General features: G+C 35.8%; 1 long non-coding RNA gene and 1 pseudogene across 3 annotated transcripts in view; both read left to right on the forward strand.

The window, feature by feature from the left end:
• Positions 1-13,766, forward strand: part of LOC103672171 — a 140,934-nt gene that overhangs the window by 33,610 nt on the left and 93,558 nt on the right. The window lies entirely within an intron of this gene.
• LOC103672170 lies at positions 5,491-5,989 on the forward strand (annotated as a pseudogene).

Below are 13,766 nucleotides of genomic sequence, written 5' to 3' on the forward strand. Positions count from 1 at the left end.
TTCAGTGTTAAAAACAGTATCTTGGGGCGCCTGGGTGGCTCAGTTGTTAAGCGTCTGCCTTTGGCTCAGGGTGTGATCCCAGGGTCCTGGAATCGAGCCCCGCATCGGGGTCTCTGCTCCCCTGGGAGCCTGCTTCTTCCTCTCCCACTCTCCCTGTTTGTGTTCCCTCTCTCGCTGGCTGTCTCTCTCTCTGACAAATAAATAAATAAAATCTTAAAAAAAATAAAAAAAACAGTATCTTTCCTGAGGTCCCATGGTAATCATACTAGCTTCTTATAAGGAGTCAGTATAGTGCATGTCTGGAGTTTTGTTATCTTGAACAACTAACCATTTATTATTGAAAATTTAACCACTAAATTTCAATTGTTGCATTTTTTTCATGAATAATATATTTTAATAGTAAGTATTTTAGGTCTTGATTTAGGGACTCTATCATTTCCTTTAAGGAGATCCATGTGTTTTGGTGTTATTATCAGTCTAAAGTTGGAAAAGGACTCTTCTGCTTGAAAATGATGAAAAATACGTCAGGGAATGAACCTACTTGTTATCACATTTAAAGTTCCATTTGCTTTGCAACTGTAACTCTTATGTTATGGAATCCTGATTAAAAAGGTTATAATGACCAGTATTATCAGAATGACAAATCCTGACATGGGTTAGTAGTTCTACATTTAGTAAAACACTAATGGGGATACCTGGGTGGCTCAGTCTGCTAAGCATCTGCCTTCAGCTTTGGTCATGATCTCAGGGTCCTGGGATCAGGTCCCGAGTCGGGCTCCTTGGTCAGCGGGGAGCCTTCTTCTCCCTCTGCCTGCCACTCCCCCTGCTAGTGCTCTCTGTCTGACAAATAAATAAAATCTTAAAAAAAAAGAAAGAAAAACACTAATGTATCATATTACTCCTTTAGTAATATGCCAAACTTTAAGTTGGTTTATTTTTTGTTTATTTATAATTTAACAAGATTGTATTAGTTAGAGGTCAAATGTTCTTTGGCTATCAGCTTACATTAGTTTTAACTAAGGAAATATTATACTATGAAGATATTAAAAGGAAGCTTAAGGCTTCTGATATTAACTATATTCTGTTAGGTAAGTTTCTTTGTATTAGGCTATATAGAAACAACTTAAGAAAATATTCTGAATTAAAATTTGCTATGCTGAAATAGCATATTCACTAAATAATTTAAATAAAATGAGGGGAGTGTCAAGGGGTTTGAATGGAATGAAATTTTCTTTGTTCAAGCTCTAAACACTAAGGCTTTTAATTTTGTAGGAAGACATTAAATACTGTGGTCATTCAACTTGTATATCCTTTAGCCTATTTAATAGTCAAAAACTTGTAAGTAAATATGTGTGCTGCTGAGAAACAGTGATCAAAAATGGCAATAAAAGTCACATAATGAAATTTTAAGAATACTAAAAAAATCCAGGGATTTTACTGTAGCTCATTATTCACTACATTTCTGGCAGTCTTCATGATTACAAATCACTTGATTGACTAACTAGACATTCTCAAAGTGAATTATGAATCAGGTTCATTTTTTCTGGTTGATAGTTGGCACGTGCTGTAACTCTTGTGCTTTGTGATACATCAAATTCTTATAACAGTAATAAGAGATATAATCAACTCTTTTATTTTAGGAAAACTGTATTGCCTTATCAAAAAATGAAATGCAGTTGCTAACATTTTACCAACACAATATAATCCCTACTTTTGTATCTCAAGGTGGAATTCAGTGATGACATTATTTTTCAGATCAAGATAAATCTGTAGACTGATTTTCCATCAGGCATTAAACTCCTATTAGTATCAGTTCTATAGGCTTCTTGGGCAGTTGCTTGAGCCTAGGTTACAAAAACAGTTGCATATCTTTCCTTAGTATTTAAAAATGCATGATGAAGGAATTGCATGTTTTTAACATTTTTCTTTGAAGGAAATGCAGTTTTTCCTAAATAACTAATTTGTAATGAGGCCATGATGTTGCATACTTTAAAATGTGGAACATTTTAATGGTTATTAATAGAGAGGGGCTCTTTTTGAGTTAGGTAAAGGTTCCATAGTGACCTGAATCTTGATCTTTCCATTCGTAAAACTTAATCAGGGGGGTAAATTCTGCTTTCAAATGCATTCTCTTCTCTTTTGACTTAATAAGAATTCTTTATGCATTATTTCACTGGCAGTTGAGTGGCAGAAAATTCCTGTAGTACAACTGCATTAGCTTTAATCCCATCCACTCAAGCAATTGAAAATAAAATTGGTGTTCCTTAATGTGATATATTCAAAATTTGAGAATCTTGCACAAAATTCAGTCATTGCCTTAGCAAAAGTGAGATTCCTTCATTGAAAATTGTCAGGCATGGGAACGTAGAGCCCCATTTGTTTAATGGTGTTGTTATAAGGTCCTCTTATAATAAAAAAAATTACATATGTAATTTTTTATATAGGTAAAAAGTAATTCTTTGTTTCAAAATCATCAAAGTTATTGGAAGCTTTGCATATATAACAGACACAGAATTGTACTGCCATATTTTTTCCCTATGTAAAAGCAGAGTAATTAGTATTTCAGCATTCCAGTGCCTTTAACTTTGTTTTCTTTTATGAATAAGATTTCTTTATATTATAACTAAAAATTGTTTTATGACTATTCAGTTGTAAAAATTGTTTTATTGCCCTTCCATTGTCTTTAAAAATGTTTTACAAAAATTTTTTTGAGTATCCATCTATGTTAATTTATATGAAAATGTAGAATAGCAATGTGTAGTTACACATAATTTTAGAAACACAATTATAAGCTTTTTATTTTAATGTTTTGTTCTCGTTAAAATTGTCTAAAGTTTTGGATTTATGCTTTAGCCACCTTGAAATTTAATTTTTAATCCCCTAACCATTAATTATGTGCTTAGTAGTTAAAATTGCTATTAAACATCTTTTATGGGATTAAAATTTTATTTCTGATTAGGCAGTGAATTATATATAATCAATTATTGCAGCCATTTAAAAATTATGACCAAAAGATTAATCCTCCATAGATGTTTTTAGCAATATAAACCATCCTGGTAGAATTGGAATTAAGGAATTAGAAATGGAGAGACAGAGGATCAATTTATTAATTACAGAAAAAACTTTAAGTCTTTTAACTTCAGTAGATTTTGTGAAATGACCATAAACTAAACTGGGGTCATAAAATGCTGCCATTTTCCAGCCTGGCTCAATGCTTTTTAGTTCTTCGACATAGCTGTACATTTGGAATCTAGCAGCATTATTACTTCACGTGGATTGAGGTGGCAATATATGATAAAATGTGCTTTTGTTGCTGTGCCTGGGCAGTAGGACTTGGGAATAGAAGAAGATGAGGGTAGAAAAGAGGAGACAAAAAAATAGGTTCTCAGGCCACAGAAATGTACTGAATTTTTTTGATCTTTTTTTTTTTTTATGTTTAAATAGGAGAAATTGCTAGATTGTCTCCATTTTGTGATGTACAACCTAATTGGTTTCATTAACTGCTTCCTTTGAACAATTTAGCATTAGGACAGTTATTGTGAGAGGAAATGGGAATATCTGGAAATTATGGAAAAACTGAAGGAAAATATTCAAGAAGGAATTTCTGGTATTTGTCTTTCTCAGTAAGCGTATAAAGGCGTTAAGGGTGTCCAGTATCAATAAAATCAGCCAAAGGCTTATGTTTCACAGTTTATACCTTAACCCTCGATATTTATTCTCCCTCCTTTACCCCACAAAATGTACGTGGCAATAAAATGAGCACTTTTGTAACATGGTCCACGTGTCTCAGGTTACATAAATATATTGCATTTCTCAATATCAACATTATATTGGTGTACCTATTCTAGTTTTTATGTTAAAAATGATATTTTCTGTTTTGGTGATATAAAGTGAGTTTTTAAATAGTATTGGAGGGACACCTGACTGGCTCAGTTGATAGAACGTGCAGTTCTTGATCTCGGGATTGTGAGTTCAAACCCTATGTTGGGGTTAAAGATTGCTTAAAAATAAAATCTTTGATAAATAAGTAAATAAATAAATAAATAAATAGTACTGGGTATTTTTGGTTAAATCCTTCATTTGCCTGGATTTGATAAGCTATTTCTCTTCCTTAGGCATATGCTAAAGGGTGGAGCTACAGATTTATAGGTATGGAGTACACAATTATGATATATTAGTTTCTATTACTAATATGGTGTAAGTACTTTCTATATGATTTCAGTTGTATGTGTTGTTGATGTTATGGGTAAACTTTAAAGAATTCTGTTTTAGAATCTCTTTTTAAGTGGATTTAATGATACATAGTTTCGATTCTGAGAAATCTCTATATTATTATGCAAAAAGCCTCAAAGGACATGAATGTTAAAGATGATAGATGTTGGTTGGGATCTGCAACCTAGGATTGATATCAAAGAAAAGGCATTTTGTTTTAGTTAAAACTAAAGGTTGAAAGCAATATATAATATCACTTGGTGTGATCTACTTTTGATGTCTTTTTAGTACTTTAAAGCCTCAAAAAACATCATTCACTTTTGTTGGTGTATCAGTCAGGGTTCCCCCAGAGAAACAGAGCCAATAAGATACATACAGCATGTACATATACACATGTATATTTATGATTTATGTTAAGAAAGTGGCTCACCCACTTGTGCGGACTGGCAAGTTTTAATTCTGGAGGGTGGGCTGGAATTTAGGAGATAATGCTGCAGGCTGGAGGTAGAATATCTTCTTGTCCACGACCATCAGGTTTTGCTCTTAAAGCCTTCAACTTATGAGGTGAGGCCCACCCATATTTTTGAGGATAATATCTGTTTTTTAAAGTCAACTAATGGTAGATGGTAGCAACATCTACAGAATGCTTTCATAGCAACACATGGATTAGTGTTTCGTTAAATAACTGGGTACCATAGAAAGTATAACCAAGTTGATGTATAAAATTAAACATTCACAGTTGGCCTTTTAAAAAAATATTTATGTCATAAGTCACAGAAATGCCGGGGGCCAAGCTATCAGGCTGTCACCTTGGAACATATTAGGCAACTTCCTTGAAGTGGAAACTCAATTCCAGAGATAGTAGCTGATAGCCATTTGCTTATTAAGAATTATTAATTGAGTGTTCTTTAAGTGCAAGTTTTGGAAAAGAACAGCATGCAAAAAAATGGACTCTACTTTTATGTATACTGATTATTGTTAACGCTTAGGAAAGAGATAAAAAGTGGTTTTTAACACAAGGACAAACCCATTTTATAAAAGCCCAATTTTACTGGCTTGCCTTATGTAAATTTTTATTACATAAACCTTCTATCTCAAGGTCTAAAATTGTCAACTTTCTCTTTAATTAAATAATTTATATTACTTTGATATTGTTCTTTAGAGATTTCCAAGAACAGTTTTGGAAATTTTTCATATTTTAGTTCATCGATTGTGGAATTGACTGTTTTTAAGGCACCATGTCCTGCTGGGCCATCAGGGTTGGTGAAAGATCTCAAGATGGCTGGGGGAAAACTTGCTCTAAAGGCCATTGATTGGGTAGCTTTTGGGGAGATCATACCCCACATCAGAAGGCCCTTGTTAACTCCCTGAAATCCCATAATGAGACCCTCACCTCCATGTTGGCTACTGTCCCCGATAATCCACCTGCTATCAACTAGACTTACTACCAAGCCAGTGTGGTGAAGGCTGGCTTGGTAGATGACTTGGAGAAAAAGTTTAATGCCCAGAAGTTTCCTGTGCCAGAGGATAAATATACTATTCAGGTGGATGCTGAACAAAAAGAAGATTTGAAAAGTTGTGTTGAGTTTTTCTCTCTTTCAAAGGCCAGGATTGAGGAATATGAAAAAAAGAGCTGGAGAAGATGAAGAACATAATTCCATTTGATTAGATGATCATTGAGGACCTGAATGAAGTCTTCCCAGAAACCAAATTAGACAAGAAGAAATATCCCTATTGGTCTCCCAAGCCAATCAAAAATTTATAAACTTGAGTTGGGGAGAAAGCTCTAGTCTTGTATTATAAACGCTAGACATTAAAAATAATTGCATCTTATACGAAAAACAAAGCACCATGTCCTTTAATCAAGAAGTAGAAACTCTAGTCTGTATCACTTTACATTGACCTTATATTTATTGATTATGTGCCATAATAATAATAAAAATTCTTTTAAAGTTAACTTATTTATGCTAGATACTTTATGAAACTTGTAATTCCTTCAATCATAGTTCTGCTTTAGAGATCAGGAAAACCATGTTCAGAGAGGTTAAGTGACTTGCCCATGGTTATACAAGCAGTAAGTGATGGAACAGGATTCAAACTTTATTCAGATGCTGTTTGAATCTGAAGCCTGTAGTTTTTTTCCTATCCTACTCAGCTTGTCTTGTATGAAACTCAGCAAGGCCCCTGAATCTTTTGGGACAACCTATATAATTATGTATTCCTTAATATATAAGGATCCATGTTAGTTTTCTTTGTAATTTAGGGCTTATTTAATAAAGGTTTCTGTCTTCCATAGCATATATAACTTTGGCCAAATGATTATAATATGTCATTTCCCTTTTTGTCTTGGTTGCCCATAAGCTCATGGTTAATATTAATACTCACTTTTAGTAATTTTCTCATCTGTGGTTCCTCATGTAATTATGTCCTATGTTTGTTCATTTCATTGCTAAGCTCTTTCCTTAGTTTTAAATTAACCTGTCCTATAAAAATTTTTAAATTATAAATCACCACAGTCTTTTAAAGACTCTAGGTAGACAAAAATGAATATAAAGTATTTATTGTTTTGTAATCTGATTGCTTTGTTTTGTTCATTGATGTGTCCAAGTACCTAAAACAGTAGATAACACAGAGTAGATATTAGTGACTTAGTGAATTGAATTAATCTATTTCTCCTGGACATCTGGCTGATTCCAAGTGGAATTTAAATTTATTTACACTTAATGTATTTACTGACGTGGTGGACTTTGTTGTTTTACTTTACATTTTCTATTTGACATGTGTCTTCCATTTTACTCTCCCTTCTTGCTTTCTTTGGATTGATAACCATGATTAATTTTTTGTGTCTACTTCACTGGGCTGGAAGGGTACCCAGCTACTCGGTCAAACATTCTTTAGTCGGGGGCGCCTGGGTGGCACAGCAGTTAAGCGTCTGCCTTCAGCTCAGGGCGTGATCCCAGCATTATGGGATCGAGCCCCACATCAGGCTCCTCTGATATGAGCCTGCTTCTTCCTCTCCCACTCCCCCTGCTTGTGTTCCCTCTCTCGCTGGCTGTCTCTATCTCTGTCAAATAAATAAAATCTTTAAGAAAAAAAAAAAACGTTCTTTGGTCAAACATTCTGAGTGTGTCCATGAGGGTGTTTCTGGATGCGATTAACATTTGAATTGGTAGACTGAGTAAAGCAGATTGCCCTCCCAATATGGGTGAACCTCATCTAATCTGTTGAACATCTGCATAGAATTGAAACATTTAGCTTTTCCTGGATCTCAAGCCAGCTGGCTTTCAGACAAGAAATAGACTTTTGGCTCTTCTGGTTCTCAGGCCTGCCGCTCTGGCTGCTTGTGCTCCCTCTCTGTCAAATAAATAAATAAAATCTCAGAAAAAAGTAAAAGTTTTAGCTCTAACATTTAGCTCTGATCTATTTTTTTTTTGAGATTTTATTTTCTTATTTGAGACTGATACAGAGGCAGAGGCAGAGCACAAGCAGGGGATGAGGCAGAGGGAAAGGGAGAAGCAGACTTCCCGCTGAGCTGGGAGCCCGACATGGGCTTGATCCCAGGACCTGGAGATCATGACCTGAGCTGAAGGCAGACGTGCAACCATCTGAGCCATCCAGGTGCTCCATGCTCTGATTTGTTTTCTGTTAATTTTTGTATATAGTATGAGGTAAAGGTCTACCTTCATCTTTTGGCATATGGATATCTAGTTTTCCTAGTACCATTCATTAAAAAGGCTATCCTTTCCCTCTGAATTTCCTTTACACCTCTGTTGAAAATCAGTTCACCATAAGTATAAAACATTTGTTTCTGTACTCTCACATCTATTCTAGTGATCTACATGTCTGTCCTTTGCCAGTACCACGTCATGTTGATAACAACTGAAGTGGTTTTATATTAAATTTTGAAATTGGAAAGTGTAAGTTGTCCAGCTTTGTTTTTCTTTGTCAAAGTTGTTTTGGTATTCTCTATGAATTCTTTTTTTTTTAAAGACTTTATTTATTTGTCAGAGAGAGAGTGAGCACAAGTAGGGGGAGCAGCAGGCAGAAGGAGAAGCAGGCTTCCTGCTGAGCAAGGAACCTGTTGTGGCACTCAATCCTAGGATCCTGGGATCATGACCTGAGCCACCCAGGTGTCCCTCTCTATGAAGTCTATACAAATTTTGCAATTTTATGTAATTTGCAATTCTATATAAATTTTAGGATTATTTTACCAATTTCTGCCAAAAGGCTGCTGAAGTTTTGTTAGGTATTGTGTTGAATATATGAATCAATCTGGCGAAAGTTGCCATTGTAACACTCTTGAACTTTCTACTTCATAAACCTGGCGTCTGGCCTTGTTTTGAAGGTAAACTTCCTTTTTTTCCCCTCCCACCATGGTTGCTTTTAAGGTTTTGCTCTTTCCTTTTAGATTGAAGTAATTTCATGTGGTGTCTTTAAGTGTGGATTTTTTAAATTTATACTGCTTGGGAATTTTTGGCTTCTTTATTACGTGAATTGGTGTCTTTGATCAGTTCCGGAAAATTTGTTGATCTCTGCAAGTACCATTTTTATAAATCTAAAATACCATCAATTGAAACATGCACCATTTATGCACCACCAAAAGAGAAAAAAATGATACTAATGCCTTAACGGTAGTAGTATGTGGGGGCACCTGGGTGGCTCAGTCATTTAAGCATCTGATTCTTGGTTTCGGCTCAGGTAAGATAGAGCCCCATGTCAGGCTCTGCGCTCAGTAGGGAGTCTGTTTGAGATCCTCTCCTTCCTTTTTTTTTTTTTTTTTTTTAAAGATTATATTTATTTATTTATTTGACAGAGATAGAGACAGCCAGTGAGAGAGGGAACACAAGCAGGGGGAGTGGGAGAGGAAGAAGCAGGCTCATAGCGGAAGAGCCTGATGTGGGGCTTGATCCCATAACGCCGAGATCACGCCCTGAGCCGAAGGCAGACGCTTAATGACTGCGCCACCCAGGTGCCCCTCTCTCTCTTTTTTTTAAATAAAGATTTTATTTATTTATTTGACAGAGAGAGAGAGAGCGAGCGTGCGCAAGCAGGGGAAGTACAAGGGAGAGGGAGAAGCAGGCTCCCTGCTGAGCAAGGAGCTGGATGCAGGGCTTGATCCTGAGCCACCCATGTGCCCCTCTCTCTCTTAAATAAATAAATCTTAAAAAAATAATAGTATTATGTGATGTATGAATTGGTCATACTGAGCTTATTGCTTAGACATTTGTAATTTTCCCAAAGGATTTGACAAACATTTCTTCATTTGCATTGCTTTGTGCATAGTTTTTTTTTTTTTAACCTGTATCTCTATAAGAAAGCATATTAGCACAGTTTCATAGATTTGTATCTTACTTCCTGTAAGTAATTAGTGGCTGCTTTTTCAAGATGTTCAGGTCAGTTCTGACTGCTGTAACAAAATCCCATAAACTGGGTGACTTAAATGACATTTATTTCACAGTTCTGAGGTCTGTGGGAAGACCTAGATGAAGGTGCTGGTAGGTTCAGTGTCTGGGGAGGATCTTGTTCCTGATTTGCAGATGGTTACCTTCTTGCTGTATCCTCACATGGTGGGGAGACAGATCATCTCTCTCATGTCTTTTCTTGTAAGGGCACTAATCCCATTCATGAGTTTCACCCCCAAGACCTAATTGCCTCCCAAAGACTCTACCTCTAAAAATACCATCAAATTGGGATTAGGACTTAAACGTACGAACTTTGAAGGGACACAAGTATTTAGCCCACAGCACAAAAATATAATGATTATTCATTTAATGGCCATTGTTTCGGTTATGAATATTTCCTTCACTAAGGTCAGGTTTTATGTCTGTGTATACTCATTAGCTTCTAAACAATTTTTCTGAAGTGTTTTATACATCACAATCATTTTTTTTAAGATTTATTTATTAGAGAGAGAGAGTGAGTGGGGGGGAGGGATGGAGGGAGAGGGAAAGAGAGAATCTTAAGCAGGATCCCTGCTCAACAGGGAGCCTGATGTAGGGATTGATCTCATGACCCTAACATAATGATCTGAGCTGAAATCAAGAGTCGGGGGCTCAACTGACTGAGCCACCCAGGCGCCCCTACATTGCAATAATTTCTTAATGGCAAATCATAGTTTTTCTTTTCTTTCCTTTTGTTTTTTGATATTGAAACCTGGGAAAATCATAGTTTTAAAAATTTTACTTTTTTATTTATTTTAAAAAAAATTTTATTTGTTTTGAGAGCGAGCTAGCGTGCGTGCGCCTTGTGCACATGAGTAGGGGGAGGGACAGAAGGAGAGAGAGAAGCAGACTCCCTGCTGAGTAGGGAGCCCCATGCGGAGCTCCATCCCAGGACCCTGCATCATGACCTGAGCCGAAGACAGAGGCTTTTTTTTTTTTTTTTTATGTTTGCTTAGCCACTGTATAGTACATCATTAGTTTTTGATGTAGTGTTTAAAATTTACTTTTTAAAAAGTACAACATGAAGATTTAATATACTCCTATGTTGTGAAATGATTACGACAGCCAAGTTAATTAACATATCCATCACCCTAGAAAGTTTTCTTTTCTTTTGTGATTGAGAACACTTAAGATCTACTCTCTTAGCAGGATACCTGGGTGGCTCAGTCAGTTAAGCATCTGCCTTTGGCTCAGGTCATAATCCCAAGGTCCTGCGATTGAGCCCAGCATCAGGGTCCTTGCTCAGTGGGGAGCCTGCTCTTCCCTCTGCTTGCAGCTCCCCCTGCTTGTGCTCTCTCTGTCTTTGACAAATAAAACCTAAAAAAGCCCCTTCTACTTTCTTAGCATAGCAGATCTCATGTATACTATACAGTATTATTATTATTATTTATATTTATTTCAATTCAGTTAGCCAACATGTAGTACCTCATTAGTTTCTAGTGTAGTGTTCAGTGGTTCATTAGTTGAGTATAACACCCAGTACTCAACACATCACATGCTCCCCTTAATGCCTATCACCCAGTTACCCCATCCGCCCACCCACCTCCCCTTCTGCAACCCTCAGTTTGTTTCCCAGAGTCAAGAGTCTGTCATGGTTTGTCTCCCTCTCTGATTTCTTCCCATTCAGTTTTCCCTCCCTTCCCCTATCATCCTCTGCGTTATTTCTTATGTTCCACATATGAGTGAAACGATATGTTAATTTTGCTTCTCTGATTGACTTATTTCACTTAACATAATACCCTCCAGTTCCATTCATGTCGATGTAAATGGTAGGTAATCATACTTTCTGATGGCTAATATTCCATTGTATATATGAGCCATATCTTCTTTATCCATTCATCTGTCAAAGGACATCTTGGCTCCTTCCACAGTTTGGCTATTGTGGACCTATAGTATCATTAACTATATGGTGTACATTAGATTTCCAGAATTTATTAAATCTTATAACTGGAAGTTCATACCCTGTGATCAACATCTCCCCATTTCCCCTACCCCCACTCCTGGCAACCACAGTTCTACTCTCTAGTCTATGAGTTGGACTTTTTTAGATTCCATGTAAAAATGAGATTATATAGTATTTTGTCTTTCTCTGTCTGACTTATTTTACTTAGCACAATGCCCTCTGGGTTTATCCATATTGTTGCAAATGACAGTTTCCTTTTTTTTTTTTTTGATGGCTAAATAATATTCCATGGTATATACATACCACACTTTTTAATCCATTTATCTATGATGGACATTTAGGTTGTTTCCATGTCTTGGCTTTTGTGAATAATGCTGCAGTGAAGATGGGGGTGCATATATCTCTTTGAGATAATGATTTTATTTCCTTTGGGTATATACCCAGATGTAGGATTGCTAGATCAATGGTAGTTCTTTTTTTTTTTTTTCTTTGAGTAAACTCTACCCCTAATACCAAGAGTTATATGCTCTACCATCTAAGCTAGTCAGGTACCCCACAGGGGTAGCTCTGTTTTTGATTCTTGAGGAACCTCCATACTTTTCCCATGATACCTGTATCAATTCATATTTCAATATATATTCTCTTTTCTCCATACCATTGCCAAAACTTATTTGTCATCTTTTTGATAATAGCCATCCTGACAGGTATGAGATGATATTTCCTTATGGTTTTGATTTGCTTTTCCCAGTTTATGGTGATGAGTATTTTTATATATCTGTTGGCCATTTGGAAAAATGTCTATTTAAATCCTTTGCCCATTTTTAAACCAGGTTATTTGTTTTTATGCTGTATGTTATTATTTTTTGATATTAATCTCATCAGATATATGATTTGCAAATATTGAATTTTAAACAACACTCATTTTCCTTTCTAGAAATTCCATTTGGTTCTTCTCCCTTTTTTTAAAAAATTTTTATTATGTTATGTTATTCACTATACAGTACATCATTAGTTTTTGATTTAGTGTTCCATGAATCATTGTTTGCGTATACATTTGGTTCTTCTCCTAATCTGCTTTTTCACTTCTTGTAGTTTCCTATACCTGTGGATATTTTTAAGCATGCCATTCATTTACTTTTAAATGTAATAAGCATAGTTTTATAATTTGTATCTGATAATTCTAATATTTAAAGTCTTAATAGTCTATTGCTGTTGTTTTTCATTTATGTATTCTTTTGTCCCCTGGTGCTTTGTTTCCTTGTATTCTTGGTTATCTTTCTCATTGCCCTTGCAAAATTATTTGGAGAGTCCTGGTGTCTAAGAGTAAACCTGCCTCTCTATAGAGAAGATTTGCATTTACTTTTGCCAAAGAACCTAGGACTGTTTCAACCAAAATCACAACTTGAGTTGTTCTCATCATTCAAGATAATTAGAACCTGGTCAGCAAATCCCCATAAAGGCCAACCTATGGCCAAAGATTTTCAGTAATGGTAGGCTGGGGTTTTATGGTTTCAGGCCTTACATTTAAGTCATTAATCCATTTTAAGTTAATTTTTGTGAGTGATGTAAGATAGTAGTCTAGTTTTATATTTTTGCATGTGGCTGTCCAGTTTTCCTAGCACCATTTACTGAAGAGCCTGTCTTTTCCCTTTTGTATATTCTTTGTTCCTTTGTTGAAGATAAATTGACCATGTATATGTGGGTTTATTTCTGGTTCTTTGTTCTGTTCATCTATGTGTCTGTTTTTTTTTTTTTTTTTTTAAAGATTTCATTTATTTATTTGTCAGAGAGAGGGCACAAGCAGGGGGAGCGGTAGGCAGAGGGAGAAGCAGGCTCCTTGCTGAGCAAGGATCCCGATGTGGGACTCCATCCCAGGGCCCTGGGATCATGACCCCACTCTGGAGGCAGATGCTTAACCGACTGAGCCACCTTGGTGTCCCTATGTGTCTGTTTTTATGCCATTTACCATAGTGTTCCGATTTCTGTAACTTCGTAATATAGTTTGGAATCAGGGTGCGTGATGCCTGCAGCTTTGTTCTTTCTCTTTGCTTTGGTTATTTGGGGTCTTTTGTGGTTTCATATAAATTTTAGCATTGTTCATTGATTGATTGCTATTGGGATTTGGGATCTTTTATGGTTCCGTACAAATTTTAGGATTGTTTGTTGATTGATTATTTACCACTGGGATTTTGATAGGAGTTGAATTGAAT

Source organism: Ursus maritimus, unplaced genomic scaffold (assembly GCF_017311325.1).
Source record: "Ursus maritimus isolate PB19 unplaced genomic scaffold, ASM1731132v1 scaffold_5, whole genome shotgun sequence".
NCBI lineage: Eukaryota > Metazoa > Chordata > Mammalia > Carnivora > Ursidae > Ursus > Ursus maritimus.